Source organism: Dicentrarchus labrax, unplaced genomic scaffold, assembly GCF_905237075.1.
Source record: "Dicentrarchus labrax unplaced genomic scaffold, dlabrax2021, whole genome shotgun sequence".
Taxonomy (NCBI): Eukaryota; Metazoa; Chordata; class Actinopteri; family Moronidae; genus Dicentrarchus; species Dicentrarchus labrax.
In genome coordinates, this window is record NW_026136722.1 from 4,920,231 (window position 1) to 4,938,734 (window position 18,504).

An 18,504-nucleotide genomic window follows, 5' to 3' on the forward strand; every position below is an offset into this window, starting at 1 on the left:
ATGACTTGACCTTCAGTTATGATTCAACAGCAAGACAAGTGGTATTGTTGAACAGAACATAACTCTGAGCAATAAGTGATGGGAGGTGCAACCCTGCAAGCTAGTGGGTTGATCCTCTTCAGAGAAACACAAACAAAACTTGCTCTGGAAATCTGACAGAGAAAGATAAAGTGAGATCAAGAGATAACATGTTTTTTTATGCAGTGAGGCACACGTGTAGTGTACGGTTTAGACTTTTGTGCCATTTATTTCCACTATGAGCTCAAACAAGCATCTCTAGGGCCAAATCTCCCTCTCCGAGACTTGGAAAGAGAAGAGTGCACCACGGGCTCAACATGAAAAGAAACCCATCCAGAACAGCAGTACACAAAAGCCTGGCTCATGTAGACAGGGGCGGGTGGCTGCCGGGAGCTGAGCAGCAGCGCAGCAGACAGACAGACAGGCAGACAGGCGGCATGCCCACCCAGACTGTCTCTGATGAAAAGCCCTGTTTTGGTGAGCAGCATGGCACACAGAAACAAAAGCTTGTAAGCCATGAAACAACGCCCTCCGATGTCTGATTGTGACTGAGAGAAAACACGCAACTTAACCAAAAGGAAGGCACACTATATCTGCTGCTCCAAGCTGTCTTCGTTTCTTGCTGGTGACTTCACCCTTTTCGATTCTTTTCTTCCAATTCCAGCTCTGTTCACTGCAGCATGAGCACTCGCAGGCAGGTGCACATGTTCAGCTGCATCCACTCATGGCCATCTTTAAAAGGACTGTCGCTTGCAGGAAATGTGAATTTTAAGATAAAGAAAGATATAAAATGTGCAATATTATGTACATCCTAATTTGGAATTAACTTGTCTGGGATTAATTTGTTACAGGCAGAATCCATTAAAATAATCTTAACTACAATTTTACAATCAACAGGTCTGAAATGTGCTGAGAGATTTAAAATTCTCAATGCAACAGTCACAGTGAAGGCAGACAATGCCGGCAACTTGATGCATGTAGGACAGCAGTAATGCACCGTTAAAGTGTGTGTGTGTGTGTGTGTGTGTGTGTGTGTGTGTGTGTGTGTGTGTGCAGTCGGGCATGGAAAAAGGAAGAAAAGGGTTTGAAGAGGAGAGAAAAGGGGGTGCAGGGGCCTAAGAGGGAGGGCAACAGACAACCGGGAGGAACTCGGGCAAGAGAGTAGGGTGACTTGCAAGAGGTGACATCATCCTTAATTTGAATAATCCCCCAGCCTGGGAGGTGATTGGCTGTGCTTAGAAAAAGCAGAGTCCCCCTGCTATTCGCTATTCACCCCTTTCAATTTCAGCATGGCGCGCTGTCGTGGTGAATGCTGCCTTCAAGGACTCATAGTAACCTCCTATTTCTGAGGTTGGAAGTTGTAAAAGACTGTTTTATTAACTGTGAAATAAAAACAAATTTACTTTGTTAGCCGTAGTGTCATTTACAGTAAGGGGAGTTATTCTGTGCCATCTGTACAATGTAAGGCAGTGACCAAATAAAAATACTCAATAATCAAATGTTTTCTTTTCATGTGGTGTAAGGAGGTGCCAGGCATCTCCACCACACCAGACATTACAAACCAAACAACCATTCCGCTCTCTGTTGATTTTCTTTCCCCTAAGCAGACCTAATTAGCATTATGTAAATTATAGCAGTATTTGCCTATTTGAATGGTTGCTACTCAGTTGATATTTGTTTTTAGTTTGTTTTTCAAAACACTGTCACACTGAGCAGCCTGGCCAGGTGGATCCTGACTCCATACAAAGACATTTCTAATTCTTCGGTCAAATAGGTGTAACTGAGCATTATTTAATAATTGCTGCAGTCCATTTAGGGATGCCAGTACTTGTGGGCATGACTGGAATTAATCTGCTATGGATCCCCGATTAACTGTTCTCTCCCTTAATATTTCACTGGATATTGTGCTTTAAAGGTCCAGTGTGTAACATTTAGGAGGATCTATTGGCAGAAATGGAATATAATAATCATAGATATGTTTTCATTTGTATATAATCGCCAGAAAATAAGAATTGTTGTTTTTGTTATCTTAGACTGAGCCGTTTTTATCCACGTCTCCGGAGTCGGCCAAGTCTGCCATGTTTGCTGTCTATATTCTCCATTAATCGTTTGGTCTGTGAAATGTTAAGTGTTTATTATATGTCTGTGTTTTGGCTGGACCAGTAACTTCCTGCAGCGGTTGGCTGGCAACTAAGAAATAGTATACAGCACAAAATCACCATACAAACGTTAAACGGTCGTTTTTACACTTGGTTATTGTACAGATTCGACAAAAGAGATACGACATGTTAACAAACCTTTTTTTATACAGCAGGCATTTTGACATGAATTAGTTGTGTAAACCCAAGCTTTACCAGTGATACTAATAAAAGTCAGGGTGCTGATATTATAAATGTTAGCTCACTGGAGAGGTTCTTCTACACTGAATGAATTCTAGTCAAAATGGCTGCCGTGGAAAAGGCATATTAGTGAGCTTTACAGATGCTGATAAGTGGATTTTGCTTTATTCATGTCATTACGCTAGGCTAAGCTAACTAAGGCTATGGGCTCTTGCTTCATATTTAGCTTGAGATTTAACTTCCAAGTATGACAATGGTAGTACTCTCTTCATCTAGCTATACCAATGGCAAATAATCATAATAATAATAAAAAACGTGTCTGCTTGTTTTTCTGAGGGTTGACTAATTGATTAATTAACTATAATGCTAGTTTCTTCTCTGTTAAAAGTGGCACAGAGAACCTGAGGCTTTTGGGGCTCCACTTTGCCTGTAGGCAGTGGTGTAGGTCAGAGTATACGCAGCTATACGCACATACCTTTCAGTCAACATTGGGTATACACATAATATATCGAGTGTTTCTTTTTCCAAGGATGGAAAAAAGGCATGACAAAGATGTTTCAATTTTTTAATGAGTGGATGGAGTAAGGATATATAGTCTTTGGGCCAGTATTGATGCAAAATCTGCACCTCTTCTGTAGCTAATGTTCATTTCATAATGATCCTTACTGCCTGAAGGCAAGCAGGCGAAGTTAAGTGACAATGTGTAAATACTACTGCCCCATTTTGTGGGTCAACTAATAATTACATGGCTGTTTATCCTTTACTTGCTTTAAAAAAATATACTGCCTGCCTGCCTGTGTACATGGTGGCTCATTTATGTCATGTTGTACCTGCTCTAAATGATCACGACTCTTTTATATCTCATTGTTCCGACATTTCCGACAGCACCTGAAGGCAGCGACAGCCCTGTCCTCTCCTCCGCCTGTCCATCCATCCTTTCACCAGTCTACTATCGTGTGTGTGTGTGTGTGTGTGTGTATAGTGTGTGTGTGTATAGTGTGTGTGTGTATAGTGTGTATAGTGTGTGTGTAGTGAAGCGTCATTCTCCTCCTTTCTTCCTTTCGGGGAACGCGCATCTCTTGTGAGAAACGGCGCCTGAGATCCCAGAAGTTTCTCATCTGTCGGCTCGGCTCGATCCCCTCCGCTCTCCCGCGATATTCTTCCCTCTTTCCCGGTTTTAAATCCTCTTCCTCACTTTTTTTTTTTTTTTTTAATCCGACTCGAGGACTCACTCGGGGGTGGTTTTTTTTGTTTGTTGCGGCCAACACAGGGCGTAGCTGGGAAGGATTTTCGCTAGCCTCGCCGCTGCACTGACTGGTAAGGGCGAGATTGTTGTAGCTTTAGCTAGCATGCTAACGTCAGTTTGTAACTAGTGCCAGGCTAATTAACGGTCATCGAAAAGAACTCGTTATAAAGAACGTTACGTCGGCCGCCCGTTACAGCCGTTAGTCTCCGTTGTATTTCACCGTGTGCTTCCTCCTTGTTGTTTTTTTTTTACGCGGACTGAAATTACGGTGGCTCTTTGTGTGAATGAATATTTCTGTTAAATGTGCAGTTGAAAACGTGTAAAAGGTTCAGTTTGGGTGTCACCTCATCTTTGGGTCGCTTGTGTTTCACGTTCAGTGTGGTTCCTGTTGGAAGGGGTTGATGGGGCGGTGGCAGGCTGCATGGTAGCTGGAAGTGCTCAGCAGACCTGTGAGGCTTTTAACACTAAAACCGATAAATTGTTTTAATTCATGCTCTCTTTTTTGTGTTCATTTACAGAACCGTGTGCCCTCGTTGTGTCACAATTTTATCTGCTACCATTTTCCAACCCTAAAAACTTGTTTTCTCCTTATCTCTCTCTTCTCTCTCTCTCTCTCTCTCTCTCTCTCTCTCTCTCTCTCTCTCGCCACCTTCTCCATCCTCCACCGCGGATGCCCATTGTTCTGTGATGGGCCAAGTGGTGTGCGAGTGCTGAGAAATGTTTCTGTCGCCTCAGGGAGCGAGGGACGGGGGGAAAAAGCCGGCAAATTAAGCTCTAATCATTTTTGCAGATGCCCACTCCGTTTTCACGTCAACTAAACAGAATAACTTCGGGGCATTTGTGGCGTGTTAACGCCATAATATCCTCAGACATTGGAGGGAGTGTGCAAAGCCGAAATATCTCCGAGAAGGGTTTTGCATAGACTCGAGCTGGCATGTAATCAGGGGTGATTAATGTCACCCCCAAAAGTGATCAGCTATTGTGTTTGTGAGAGTTAGGGCCCCGTAGCTGCTCCTTCACTGACTCTTTCTGGTGACTGAGTGCAACAAGACAGATTACACTCCCCTCTGTAGAACAATGGGGAGGAGAAAACACTGCCAACTCCCAAAGTCTGGCCAAGAGCATTTAATAAACTGCAAACATGCAAGGATTGGAAATCTTTATCCTTAGCCCGCAACTCTGTTCTCCTCCCCTGAGGTACCGCAGACAGTGACAGAAATTGTATCAATCTTTTGTGACCACAGTGGGCACGGGTGGGTCAATAATGTGTGCCGATCGACCATGAGCTATTGATGTTATCTTGAGTAAATGGCATCCCAGGGCGACTAATATGACCACTTTTAAGCCATGCAGGGGCTTGGAGACACTCCAGGACCCTTAAGTCAGAGGTGGGCTAAGCCATCAGCTAGTCCACCCCCCCACCCCCCACCCCACCCCACCCCACCACCCCCGCCTGCCTCTGCCTGTGCATGGATGAGAGAATGGCTGACTCACAGTGTTGGTGGATGAGGCAGGGAAATGGAGGATAGACGGGCGGCCTAATGCAATCATATGAAATTCAATTTAGCTGCCATTAAAAACCACACTCTGTTTTTATGAAGTTATTTAAGATGGTCTTTAAAAGATTATTAGTTGGAGGATGTGGATTACAGCCTGAGGCATTTTGTGTTTGGAGGATTTTTCAGAAACTATACTTGAATAAATAAAGCAGATTATTGTAACTATGGAAAAAACTGATAGATATAAAAATGGGTTACAGTATGTTTTCTATTGCAGAGTGGACTATAGTTACATCTTTTCTCTGTTGTTGTTAGTGTATTTTTAATAGGATATATCACTTTGTCTCCTGTCACTAGCGGATCTGCGCTCTGTTGGATGAGCCAGAATCGAGGGTGGCAGTGTTCACCGTGTAAGCTGCCCATCGCGGTAAGAATGAGAGCGCATTGCCAGTGTCTGAAACAATACTCCATACACAGAGGGGGCATACACTAAAAACTGTTGCTTGTAATGCTGAAATTGGGATTAAATGAATCAATAAGTGGCTTGTAGAGGTGGGCGATATATATCGTTTGCGATAATATCGTCATTGTTGTTTTGACGATGTGCAAATTTCCATTATCGAGTATTTAAATTACTTCGACAAAAACAATGAAACGCCCGCGGAAACTCCTCACATCCATTAATACACGGTGCAGCAGCGCTCCTTACAGCATGGCAGGATTCAGTCACACGACTAGTGGGCCTACGTGATCACATGACGTGATCACGTGACCTCTCGCTAGCATCCTCCTTGCAACAGTTTAGCAGCGCGTTGTGATGGTAGAGAGAAAATGCAAACACCTCCAGTCCCTGAAGCTACCGGTATGTCAGATGATTTAGTGCCGAGACGTGGGTCCTCTGTGCTTCAGCGTTCAGAGCGCTAAGCGCCTTCAGCGGTAAAAAGATGTCAGCGGAGACGTTTTTTTTAGCGCAGCGCTCAGAGTGCTTCAAGTTGAAATCTGTTCAACTTTTAACACCGCTGGGCGCTCGGAAAATGAGTTTTTGAGCTCTCTCAGCGCTGCAAACGCGTTTGGTGGACACAAGTCCAGCTCAGACAATTCTAATCACATTTTAAAGGATATCGACTGATTATCGTTATCGCCAAAATCCCAAAAAATATTGAGATATTATTTTTTGCCCATATCGCCCACCCCTAGTGGCTTGACAAACTATCAGATAGTTGTACTTTTGATAATGCTTGATAATAAGTTAATTAGTAAATTGTAATTAATGATGTTCTGTGGTAAGTTATAATATCTAATATCTTAAAACATCTGCTTACATGTTCACAAATGCAAAGGGATGCTTGTTTATCTTTGATTTGTGTATTAAGACATCGGTTTGGGCTCTGGTACCTTAAGATTAGTGTTTTCCATTATTTGTTTTTCATTTTATTGTCATGTATTGATTTAACTACAGCTGAAATAATTAACCTGCAACTATTTTGATAATTAATTGTTTCACTAATTATTTTTTAGCAAATTGCCAATTACATTCACTGGTTCCAGCTTATTAAATGTGAGTATTTGATGCTTATTTTTGTCAAATATGATAGAAAACTGAATATCTTTGGATTTTGGTTGTTCAGATGAAACATGCAACTTGCGTATGTCACTGTGGATTCTGGGAAATGACAATGGACATCTTTAACTTTTTAGAAATATTTGACAAAACAATTAATTTATTCATCTATTTAAATTGTTGACAGATTGAAAAATAATGAAAATAAGCAATTGTTCATGACAAGAATAAGAGTCACTATAATAATGTGTCTCTATTGCAGTTATCCTGTGCAAAAACATACCTCAAAATTGTCACAGAATATTCTCACATACAATGCCTTTCATACTCTTGTATTTTAGGGCAATTTAAATTCAAATAACCTCTTTTGCCCCCAGCTAGGCTCTTGACCCACGCCACCCATCCTGAGAGGGGAGATGATTGTCCCTTTAATAGACCTGTGTGTCAGTGTGCCCTTAGCCTAAGGACTGGTGTTGGGTCGTTGGGTTATTCAGAATGAAATCACCCCCCACCCATCTCTGAACTTCTCAGTTGTGACAAGGGCAACCCTGTGCCTCTGGTCATCAGGCTTTTTTCAGCGTGAACCCGTGACCCTTGCACTTCTTGTCGCCATTAAAAATGACCACCATCATCTTTAGCCCTGTTTTACTCCATGGCGTCAACAGCACAATAGGTTCTTGTTCAGAGATTATCAAAACACCAGCAGAAACTGTATGTGCGGCTGAATTTCCTCCTCTGTTTTCTGGGCGATTAAGGCTTGAGGAAATTGCCACAGGGACATCAGTGAAGATAAAGCAGAAGTAAACGTTGCTGTCGTCTGTGCTCCCAGTCATGATAGCAAGCAGCTTTGGTTGTCACAGTTGTCAGGGCATACAGTTGGCAACTGGCGGTGCGGTTTTGAGGCTGTATTTGCTAGCAGCTGCAGTAATTTGCTGTGTTTGGACGCTCTGAATTCCTCTGGTGGGAGGATGGATAATGGACATGGTTCACAGCCCTGTTGCTAGGCTTCAAGACCAAATTTTTCATGGCACAATTTGTTAGCGGTGCCTGGTTGTTTGGTGTCATGCAGCCTTGGAGATGTTAGAAATCGGGCCGAAAACCTTGGTTGCTCTGTCAGTCGTTAGGTCTGCTCTACCACCTGTGGCTCACAGATATTTGTGTCACGGGGTCAGTCTTTACATTGACTTTGCTGTACATTTGCTTCTCTGGCCCAGTGGCTGATGTAGTCAAAATTATGTCAGAGGCATCCCGGCATGCCCTCACCATAGCCACGTGTGGAATGATAGGCATTTGTGCCAGACACTGGTGCTGACAGAATGATAGACTCCCTTTACCATAGGCAGCTGTAGGGGCCGATTTATTTCTCTGTCATATCAATTTCTCCTGGTGACATTGAAATCTGGCTCTGCCCAGTCTCACTGTAGTTGTATGCTGTCATAATGAGGCATACTCAACTCTCTGTGAAGTGCTAAATGTATGCCTTCATGGTTGTTGTGGATGTGGTGAAAGTTTCTGGCAGCTAGTAGGCAGATGTTGTGTTTTGAGGCCAGCTGTGTGGTTTGTTCTTAGAAAGCTGTAGTTAGTAGGTGGAGATCTGGTCAACCCTCCAACCTGTCTGCCGCCCTGCGAGGGATCAGATTCCATCTGGATCGGCCTTGTTCCACTTCAAACAGGAGGACATAATCCTCTTACGGACACAGTCTTTCCACTTGTACTTTGTGTGCCTTGTGTCCGTGTCCCCGTGTAAAATCTCGAGAGAACAACGAAGCCTCTCGGGTGTGTTTCTGCCATCCTGTCCAGATGCCTCGGTTCTGCCCTCTTCCTCCTTCTCTGTATCTGCTCTATCTGGCATCATTGATCCAAGCCACCAGCTGGTCCTGGGCTGGCCTGATCTCATTTACCCCCAGAGAGGAGCTTGTTTGTGGGCAGACGGCCCATTATGGAGATGATCCAGCAGCTCTTCAAGTTACAAATTAGCCTTAGTTTCTCTGTTGCCGCTCGGTCAGGGCCTCTCTCTATCTGTCCCACTGTCTCACTGTTTCTTGCTTGCCCACTGCGGTTGCCCCCTCCTTTCTTATTGTCCTAAAACCATGTCACCACTATCTCTCTTATCTCCCAGGGGAGAGAGCTAACAGCATCAGAGGAACCTGTCTTACTAATGCACTTCCTCTGTCTGTCTTTCTCTGTCCTTCCCATCTGTGGAGCTGCTAGCCTGGCTCCCCACTTCCTCCTGTGCGATCAATATCCACACAGTCGAGGTCTGCGCTGCCCCGCTGGTCATCCCTGCAGGCTGTGGAGCTCAGCCAGGCTGTAGTAGGGCCCTCGCTGCTGGGGCCTTGTTTGTAGTCGGGCTCTGTCTCTGCCCTTATTGTTTTGGGGCTGATGGACCCTCTAGCCCTGCCTCCGCACAGTATTGTTTCTGGGACATACTGACGCCTCTGTTACTGCTGCATATGCCTCCCTCGTTCGTTCTTGTCTTTCTTGGCCTTCTCTCTGTCGCCCGCTCTCTCTATGTCCCCGTAGCTGTGTATGTGTACTGTTTGAGGACTGTCGACTGTACAAGATTAGCATCTCTCTTTGTCCAGGGTTAACAAGCTCTGTCATGTGTTAATCTGCCTGTCCCCAGGGGGCCGAGTTTCTCCGAGCCTGGACGCACAATGGGTAGGACGGGGTTTGAGTGTTTGTATGTGTGTGTTGTGTGCATCAGCTTGTTTGGTGTTTGTAGGAAGGAGGGGGGTGGTGTGAACACACACAATGTACAGCCCTAAACTGTGACAGGCATTGGTATTTTCTAACATTTGCGGCATTAATACTCGCCTTTTTGCTGATTTGTTGTGTTTTATTACAATGAGACCTGTGATTAACAACGGGGTATGTTTATATAGTCTGGTAATCCCTTCATTTCAGTTGAGTTTTCACTCGAGGACATTGTAAAATCTTGGTGCGGAGCTTCGAAGAGTCTTTAGGATTAGTGCCAGCCTTTCTGATCACATGTTTCTCTGATCCAGGTGTCTGTCACCCAGTCTGCTGCTCTTTCTCACACACACCAGCAGCCAAGTAAACAAGGAGACAGAAAAAGACTTGTTCCTTCCTCCCAGCAGGGTCCTTTGTTCTGGCTCAGTTTGTCTTATTGAGCATCCCGGCAGACCCACTGGAAATCACTGGTAGGAATGACGCTGCTGTACACCATTGAGGAGTTCACTTGACAAGGGGAAACTGATGTATTTGTTTGTTGTGACCCTACTGTGTGCAAGAGGTAGGTCAACACCCACATTTTTACTGTAGGTTTTATTCCTAGAGGTCTGAGTTGATAGAAATATTGATCTGACTGTCTTTCGATTATTACTGTACATTGAGAGCAAGCGAGTGTTTTTCATCTCACAGTATATCGTTACATTCCTATTTGTTACACTTATATAAGAAATATATAGTAGTAAAGCACATGGATCTTTATAGGCACAATACCAATACAATATTATCATAAATCACTCTATCGAGAAACAAGAAACAGCATTAACAGTACAGAATAAGTTTATATAGCTATTCTGTTTTTGGTTTTACTTCATTAAAAGCCCTATAACCAATTTCATCATATTTTCTTATTTGTTGGATTGAATTATATGCAATTGTAGATAACAAATATAGATTAAATCATATATCATATATTTTTTGAGAAATAAAGTAAGGCACAATATTGTCCCTTTAAGTTACAACAATGAACAGTTAAAGCAAAAGTTACAACAGTCAGAGTGTGGAAGAAGACACACATTTTTGACCTTTGCTCTTTGCACAACATTTTGGTGGAAGCCCACGTTCTGTTGTCTCTTCCCCTCTTATTTGCTTCCTCACTCTCCCCCTCCCTCTCTCCCCTGCTCGCTCAGCCCTCCCACAGACTGTGGGGAATGCCATGGAGAGCAGCAGGCTTTGTTTGGAGTTTATTTGTGTGCAGGATAGAGGCGGTTTCCTGACCTCAGGTCGGGGGTGTTTGGAGAATGTGTGAGCTGTGATTAGCATCAAGTTGATGAAGGCAGCGGCAGCACTAGTAACCCCCAGCTGAATTTAACTGGGTGTCATGTACCTTCGGGACCCTTCATCCGACTCCGACACATAACAACTATCATTTCTCTTCCTCCTCCCATGCACATCCGCATCAGGGATGTGTCTGGTAGTAATCAGCCTCTCGTCTCATGGATGGCTCTTAAAAGCTTCAGTTTCCTCCAGAGATCAACAGCCCCGCCGTACAGATGTATGTTGGAGTTGACGAAGAGGCGGTGACACGCAGAGAAACCATCCCACTAAGTGTCACCATAGAGAGAGTCAGTGGTTGTAGTGATGGTGGGCAGAAGTGGATTTAGTTTTGAAATAGTTTGATGCGATCCTGGACTGCTCTTACATAACTCACAGTAATGACAGAGTGCTAATGAGGAGGCGTAATATAGATGGGATATAATAGTTCTCAATGACCATAGAAACCTCTTCATTACTTGTGCTCTACCTGTTTAAACAGCATATTGCAGCTGTTAGTCTGTAGCTGGTGTTCAGAGACTAAATTAAACTTTCAGCTGTGGGGCGTCTTTGGAGCACATGTTTACGTTTGATTCAGCTCTCTAAGAAGTAAAGAAGTCCCTGCCAATCCCCTGTAGCACTCATGTTCTTGCATTTATGTCCTCTGTTAGCCATCTCTCTCAACACCATTTATGAGTAATGTTTTCCTGGTTTTAACCCCACCTTATAGTTGCAGATTTTGTGGATTATTACTGTACTAAAACAATTTTTGACATTTCGTCTCAGCTGTAATTATTTTTTGCTTAGAAAAAGGGTTTCATCTTTCTTATAGCATTTTGTTTCAGATTGCAGTTTTAAACTATACCACAAAGCCAATCCAGCTCCAAATCTGGATGCAATTTTAATTTTATTTTTTTTTAATTTTGCAATCTTCTTAAATGATTGTATTGTGAGGGCACCATGAAGTTAAGGTGGAAACTAATGATTATTTCCATTGCCAATCATTTCTTTGATCAATTCATTCATTGTTTGGTCTTGAAATTGTGTGGAAAAACACCCATAATTTTCTAGGTGACAACCAACAGTCCAAAACCAAACATATAAAATGGAGAAAAGCAGCATATTGTGTCAGGTCTGTGTGAAATACATACATTTTGTTGATTCACATCCAGGGTAGTAATTGCACTTAAATAGTATCAAATGTTTGACCAGAAAAGAATAAACTTTCTGCAATTTTCAATTTTACGGGTTCATTTATACAATGTAAACCATGGGTTTAAGTAGCTCTAAATTGTGTAGAGAGTTGACTGAGACTACTGCTGTGATTCAGACTAGATTGAATGGACCGTCTCAGGCCCCATGCCAGCATGCGGCGTCTTGAATCTGACATTTCCCCCCTTGAAAAGAGGAGGAGTGACACACACACACTTACTTAATTCCATCTTATGTTATTATTTTTGGTCACAGTCACAAGTAAAACTGCGTCAAATCTGAGGCCACTCGGATTGGCTCACTTGCCCTTGTGCAGTGGTGCCGTAAGCAAGAAAGCAGTAAATTATTGAAGCAGTGCTACTTAAATCTCGCAGAGTCGTGCTCAGAGCTGTTTGTACATAAGAACAAGAGTGATGTCCAATTAATGGGTATGTATCATATTAACAATTTACATTTTGACCTATTTTAAAGAAATTCAATATCAGTATTTGCTTTTGTTAATCAGTTTTATCAGAAAAACCTTATCTTTTCTCTTTAATGATTTGATTGATTGAAATGGATTGGGTCAGTCAGCAGAGGCAGAGATAACCCATCACCAGTTGGCACACTTGGCTGTCTTTCTGTCTGAGACTAATACGGGTTTTAAATTAAATGAACAGCTATTCCAAGCACAGACAGTGCTAGCATCTTCCTGCTTTAGCATTTGTGAGTTTGTACCTTGCGAGATGTGCTTTGTGAATCCTACCCCGGCTGTGTCAGAGAAAAGGGAGTTTATTAGCGGTGTCAGAGAGCCAACACCGCAGCTCAGTATCTTCTGTTTGCTGCGTGTGGAGATGAAAGCATGTCAATTACAGGGTCAGAGGCCACCCAATGCTCGTTAAAAATGCCTTCAAAAACCAGACCCGACCCACTAACATCCTCTCCCTTCACCATCGCTGCTGACGTCTTTGCTCAAACCCTCAGTGCTCTTACGGAGGCATTACTTTTGTCTGGAGTAATTCTATTAAGCTTGCGCGAGTTCATGTCAGCATTAGCGCAGAGTTACGTCGGCCACAAAAGCTCACTTTCTTTTTGCATCTTTTCTACCATCTCCACCACCCCCACCCCCACCGCCTCTGCCTCCTTCCCCCACAATCCCTCTCTTTGACTACTATTTAGAGTAGGCCCCGGGGATAGGAGAAGGCTCACAGAGAGAGAGAGTGTGTGTGTGTGTGTGTGTGTGTGTGTGTGTGTGTGTGTGTGTGTGTGTGTGTGTGTGTGTGTGTGTGTGTGTGTGTGTGTGTGTGTGTGTGTGTGTGTGTGTGTGTGTGTGTGTGTGTGTGTGTGTGTGTGTGTGTGTACTGTGAAAGCAGAGCTGCGATTCATACATGGCCTTGGATGGTTGGTTGGCTAAAGTGAAGGAGTGAGTGGGGGCACTTTGATTTAGGCCTTTGTGTTGTGAAGGCGAAGAGTCTCTTGTTTTTAACCAACAGTGGGTAGAAGCATACACCCACAGTCCAAGAGCAGATTTGGCATTAACTTAAGATTCAGCTCAATAAGCGACACTGCATCTTCTTCATTTTAATCTGCATAATGAATCACAGCTACCCTTTGCACTATTTTTTTTACACAGAAAGCAGAAATGTGGTATTTTCCTGTGAACAGTTCTTTAAGTGTAACCCCCTGCTGTTCTGTAAACAGGCGTTTTTGGTGCATGTACACCCGCCTGCACACACACACACACACACACACACACACACACACAGTCTTAGATTGTACTTGATACAAAAAGGGGGTCAAAGTACCAGTTTTCTGTTAAAATATGCTGATGACCTGATTATTCAAGAACAGCATGTTTGTGTCTAGACAGTCAGAAAAGCTTAGATCCCTCAGTGGAGTTGGATGCCTTCCAGTTATTGACAATATAGACCCAAACACTGTTGTGTGTCAGGGACACACTAGTGTCAGCACACACGCATTTTGTTAAAGTCCCCGTGTGGGTATTAGGAAGGGATGATGCTTAGGAGGATGATCTCACCTTGCCCATCATTAGCTTACTACTTTAGGCCTATTGAGTGTAATAATAACGACAACAACAAGAACAACAACAACAACAACAGACTATACAGCATTTGCCCTAAAAGAAAATGCAATAAAACATCTATTAAAAAATTATATAAAAAATAATAAAGGCACTTAATTAAGTTAAAACTTTGAGTAATAAAACGTGAACTGCATGTTGTACTTGTACATTGACAAATAACACATCCACTTTAATTACCATACTTAAATGTATTAATAACAAGATAGATACATTCAAGAATGTAGTTAAAAGTTGTATTAAAAGCAAAAAAGCATTGACATTAATAATAAACTAAGGCTGAAGCTATTAAAGTGCATTTAAGAGAATGGAGCAGGCTGATGATTAGACCATGTACACAGCTGACTCATTACCATAAAGAGAATGTAAACAATGTGTGAGGGTAAAGATGGAGAAACGGAGTCTTTCAGTGTTCTTTCCTCATCCTGTGCTTCGACCACTGCCTTTGGGGTTTGTGTGGGTTTCCTTTGTTCTCAGTGACTGTGTAGCTCATCATCGAGGCTTGCAGGGAATTTGAAGTGGGATGCTGCTTGGAAGCTGCAACCACATAACTTGGACACATTGTGAAGGCCAACAAACACATTTTTGCAAAGTCAACTACATTCAGAATTTTACAGTGGAAAAAAAAACATCCAAACCTTAAGCGCAAGACTCTCACTCCACTCGTTGCGACTCCTTTTCATCCCCAGCTATTGTTTTTTGCTGCATGTTGAGGATAACAACCGCCGCCTGTTGAAGTAGCTATTCTCCTGCAGATCCTTTGTGTGCATTTGTGCGTTTGCTCAGGCCGCAAGAGGTCAGGGCAGCTGACTGGCTGCCTGGTCTGAGGGCGCTTGACCAGAAATTCTCTCCAGATTAAACCATTTTATGTCCCAAACATTTCACATGGTCCACTGTTCCTAAATGCTTTGAAACGGACCGACTGTAGCTGACATAGCCATCTGTCTGGGATCCGCCGCTGGAAATGTGCACTAACTTACAAGCCATTCTGTATCAGATCATTGACTACATTCTGTCCCTTATGGGTTGAAAATGCCAGCTTGTGTTTTACAGTCTCTTTTGTAGCCTTGGCGGTACCAAAGATGTAGAGGATTTCCTGCAGCCAATCCAGGGTTTTCTGTCGGTTCTTGAAGGAAAATGGAAATATTAGATGCAGGGTGAATTTTACAGAGGAAAAGGTGGTCTAAATGCCATAGCCATACTCTTCCTTATTGATTCATTCATATCATATTAGTAGACAACAGGTGAAAGGCATGGACTTCAGACTAAATTGGTCTCCTTTGGTCAAGCTTTAATATTATGATTAAAGAGAGGACTTGGTAATTTAACCCCAATATAGCATTATGTAATATAACGTATGGTAATGCAATCCCATCCTAACCCCCTGGAGTAATATAAATCAATCAGCAGCGGCTGCGGTTGAGGTGCCAATGAACCAGCAAAACATTTATTCCCCAGTTCCTCTAGTGAAGCTGCTCAGTCGATGATGGAGAAAACCAGAGGTGTGCCACACGGCTCTGTGGTCCAGATGTGTGTAATTGTATGGATGTGAACAAGGGGTTGGGAAAAGGGGGATTTCTCTGCAAAATAGTAGAATAAAACAATTATTTAGGAATTTCACTTGCAAATGTAACTTTTAGAGCCAGTTCTTAGAAAACATGACAGCTTTACAGTTCAAGCAAACATTTGACTGAATAGGCCAACTTGGTAATAATGTAATAAATGTGTTCCCTTGTAGCAACAGCTCACTCAGTTGATTTGAAAGAGAAGGACTCTCTTCAATCTAATTAGGTTGAATGAAAACAGATTAATTGGTTGATGTTTCATGGATGTTTCCATTGGGAGTGCCACATTAATTAAGGATGAAATTCAAGATCATTTAAAGTTGTTGCAGCACATTTAAAACAAAAAACAATTACATGTCAGTCAAAAGCTTTACAAATGGAAAAATACACCAATAAGTAGGAAACTGGTAAAGCAGACGCAATATGAATCATGAGAAATGTATGTGCAGGGTCCCTGGGGTGTTAAGGGGTGAGTGCCAGGGTGAGAAATTCAGTTTGGCAGCACACCAGCCGTGAATTCTTAAACATCATTTCTGTTTATTCGGCTGCTGAAATAGTGAAAGTGTCTCGACGTGTCTTAAATCCCCTCCACCTCCAGTTTCTGTGAAGAGTAGATAAAAACTCTGTTCCTCAAGTATGTTCCTGTCCTCCTGGTTTCTAGCCTGTTTATGCTTACCGCTGACTGATGGTCCTAATGACGCAGGACGTCTGAGCGAGCAATAGAGCCAGAGAGAGAGAAGTGCAATCTCACAGCTGTCTGGAGACTTGCAGGAGAAAGAGAAATGTTGCTCTGGCTGTGCCGTGCAATCAGGATTTATCACTCTTTATTTCTCACAAACACCAGCAGTGTAGGGTACTTTGGAGAGGAGCGGTGGAAATGAACAGCCTGGCCAGATGCTTTAGTCTACTGTGGGAAGAACACCAGAGTCTGAAAAAGAGAGGAGGGAACGGTGATTGGACCCAATCTTATTTCCTGGTTGACTGCTTGGCTGTATTAGAGATCTTGGAATATGAAGTGGGTGGAGTTAGATGTGTAAAGAATAAAGAGACCTATGCATATTTGGCACTAAGTGTATTGTATTTTTTTTATGGCAACACACGCTCTGCGTAGCATTCAAGCACTCGGATTGGCCAGGCGCCCATGGTCACACAAGTGGGAGAAGATTTCTGCCAGGAAGGCTTTGTGACGTGGTAAATTTTAACCCAAACCATATTTTCCCAAAGCAGCCTAACCTAACTGCGACTGAACTGATTAACCCATTTAATCCAACACTACTTCCTAGCTACACTTGTCTGTTATTTATACAAGTTTCACCTTCGTCTGGCCAATCCTAGCACTTGAATGTTGGATTCCCACTCATCCTGCGCCATATATTATTTAGAGTAACTTCCTGTGAACTGTTCTGGGCTGTAGTTGCATGGAAGACTAAGACTGAATAGTTGACCGTTTGCTACACCCCTCCCCAAAACAGCAATCGTCTGGTCATATCTCATAAGGAGATGAAATCTGCTAGCAACAGTTGTCATTTCAGCTGGCCATTAACGCCAGCCAGTAATAAAATGCTGCGTTAGTCTGACATAAAGGACCCGTTCCAGAAGTTACTAAATCATGTTTGTGATAAATCTGCCACTATTATTACTGTGTTCTACATTATGTGCCACACGAGAATGGAAAGCTTCACAGACGTTGCAACAGTAATTAAGGGGTGGGGCTTAACAAACGGCCAATTCCAAGATTTTCTGTTCCTTCATACGTCTGAAAGTTACGTGAAATATAAGTGCGGAGGATAAACGAAAGGCCGTCTGAGCCGCAGGTTGTTCTGAAACAAACATGAAAACAGTTTGGGACTCTTTTACTCTCCTTTTCTATTCTCCCCTTCCTCACCCACACCAGCCTCTCCCCTAAAAGCTGTGACTGGTTGTGGTTAGTGACATAATCAAGCCAACTGTCCACATTTTGCAGCCTCACTGGCATTTAAAAACCCCTTGTGACCGAAGGGTGTGGCATGAAGGGCCTCTCGCAGCTACCCGTCGACTGCCTCTCAGCCTCTTCGGTTGTTTTGTCGTGTTGCACTAGCAGTGTGTGTCAGTTCTTATGTGTTGTTTGGGATACATCATGGGTATTTTTTTTTTTTTTTTTTTAATCTCAGTTTCTCTATATCCCCCTCTGGCCCTGCTCAGCTGCTCTGGCCATCTGTGCAAAGGCAAACAGAGAACAGAGGGATGGAAGGAGAGCGGTAGTGGTGGGGGGAGGAAAGAAATTGAGGGGATAATGTTAAGGAGAAAGGGAGGATCAATTGAGAATGAAAGAGGGCCTTTTTTTGACGTGAGATTTAGTTTAGAGGATGAGTAAAAGATGACGGAAGAAGGAAAAAAAGACGAGGAGGAGTCTGCAGGAATTGTTTCCAGAGAGTTAGCGGCATAAAGATTATGTCTGTCCTCTTCTATAAATGGGACAGTGAGTGTGTGCATACAAGTTTAGGTCAGTGGAAAGTAGGATGACTAGTGATGTCTGGATTTTAGAGTTGGACCAAACAAGCATCAGCCAATAGTGAGCTCATATTACGTCTTGTTTTTTCCCCGTCTCTCTTCTGCCTCAGACCGACCTTCTCTTTCTGTTCCCATGCTCCACAAGCCAAGCCTCTTCCTCTGGGCTGGCCTCTGTGTTGCCTCAGAGTTTGTCTCACCACTTACCCTCCTGCACAGCCGGCTCCTCGGTCTGTTTGTAAACTTTGACAAGTCAGTTTCCTGCTACTTTCCCCCCGACCCCCCCTGCCCCCGTTTCCCCACCCGCTTCTCTCGAACTTGTAAAAACCTATCCTCTCGTCCGTCCATTTGGAAGGAGCCGAGGAAACAAAATAACAGACAGTTGTCCAATATTGATGCAGACAATATATGACAGCTTGTATTACAGATGGTTGCCCTTTATCAGGCCTCGTATGCTTCATGTCCCACTTCTTCCTCAGTTGCTCATGTCTC

General features: G+C 43.1%; 1 protein-coding gene across 1 annotated transcript in view; it reads left to right on the forward strand.

The window, feature by feature from the left end:
• Positions 1 to 3,359: 3,359 nt before the first annotated feature.
• Positions 3,360 to 18,504, forward strand: part of prr36b (proline rich 36b) — a 31,312-nt gene continuing 16,167 nt past the window's right edge. The window contains 1 exon segment of the mRNA XM_051387292.1: positions 3,360 to 3,674. The gene's annotated coding sequence lies outside the window, so the exon portion shown is untranslated.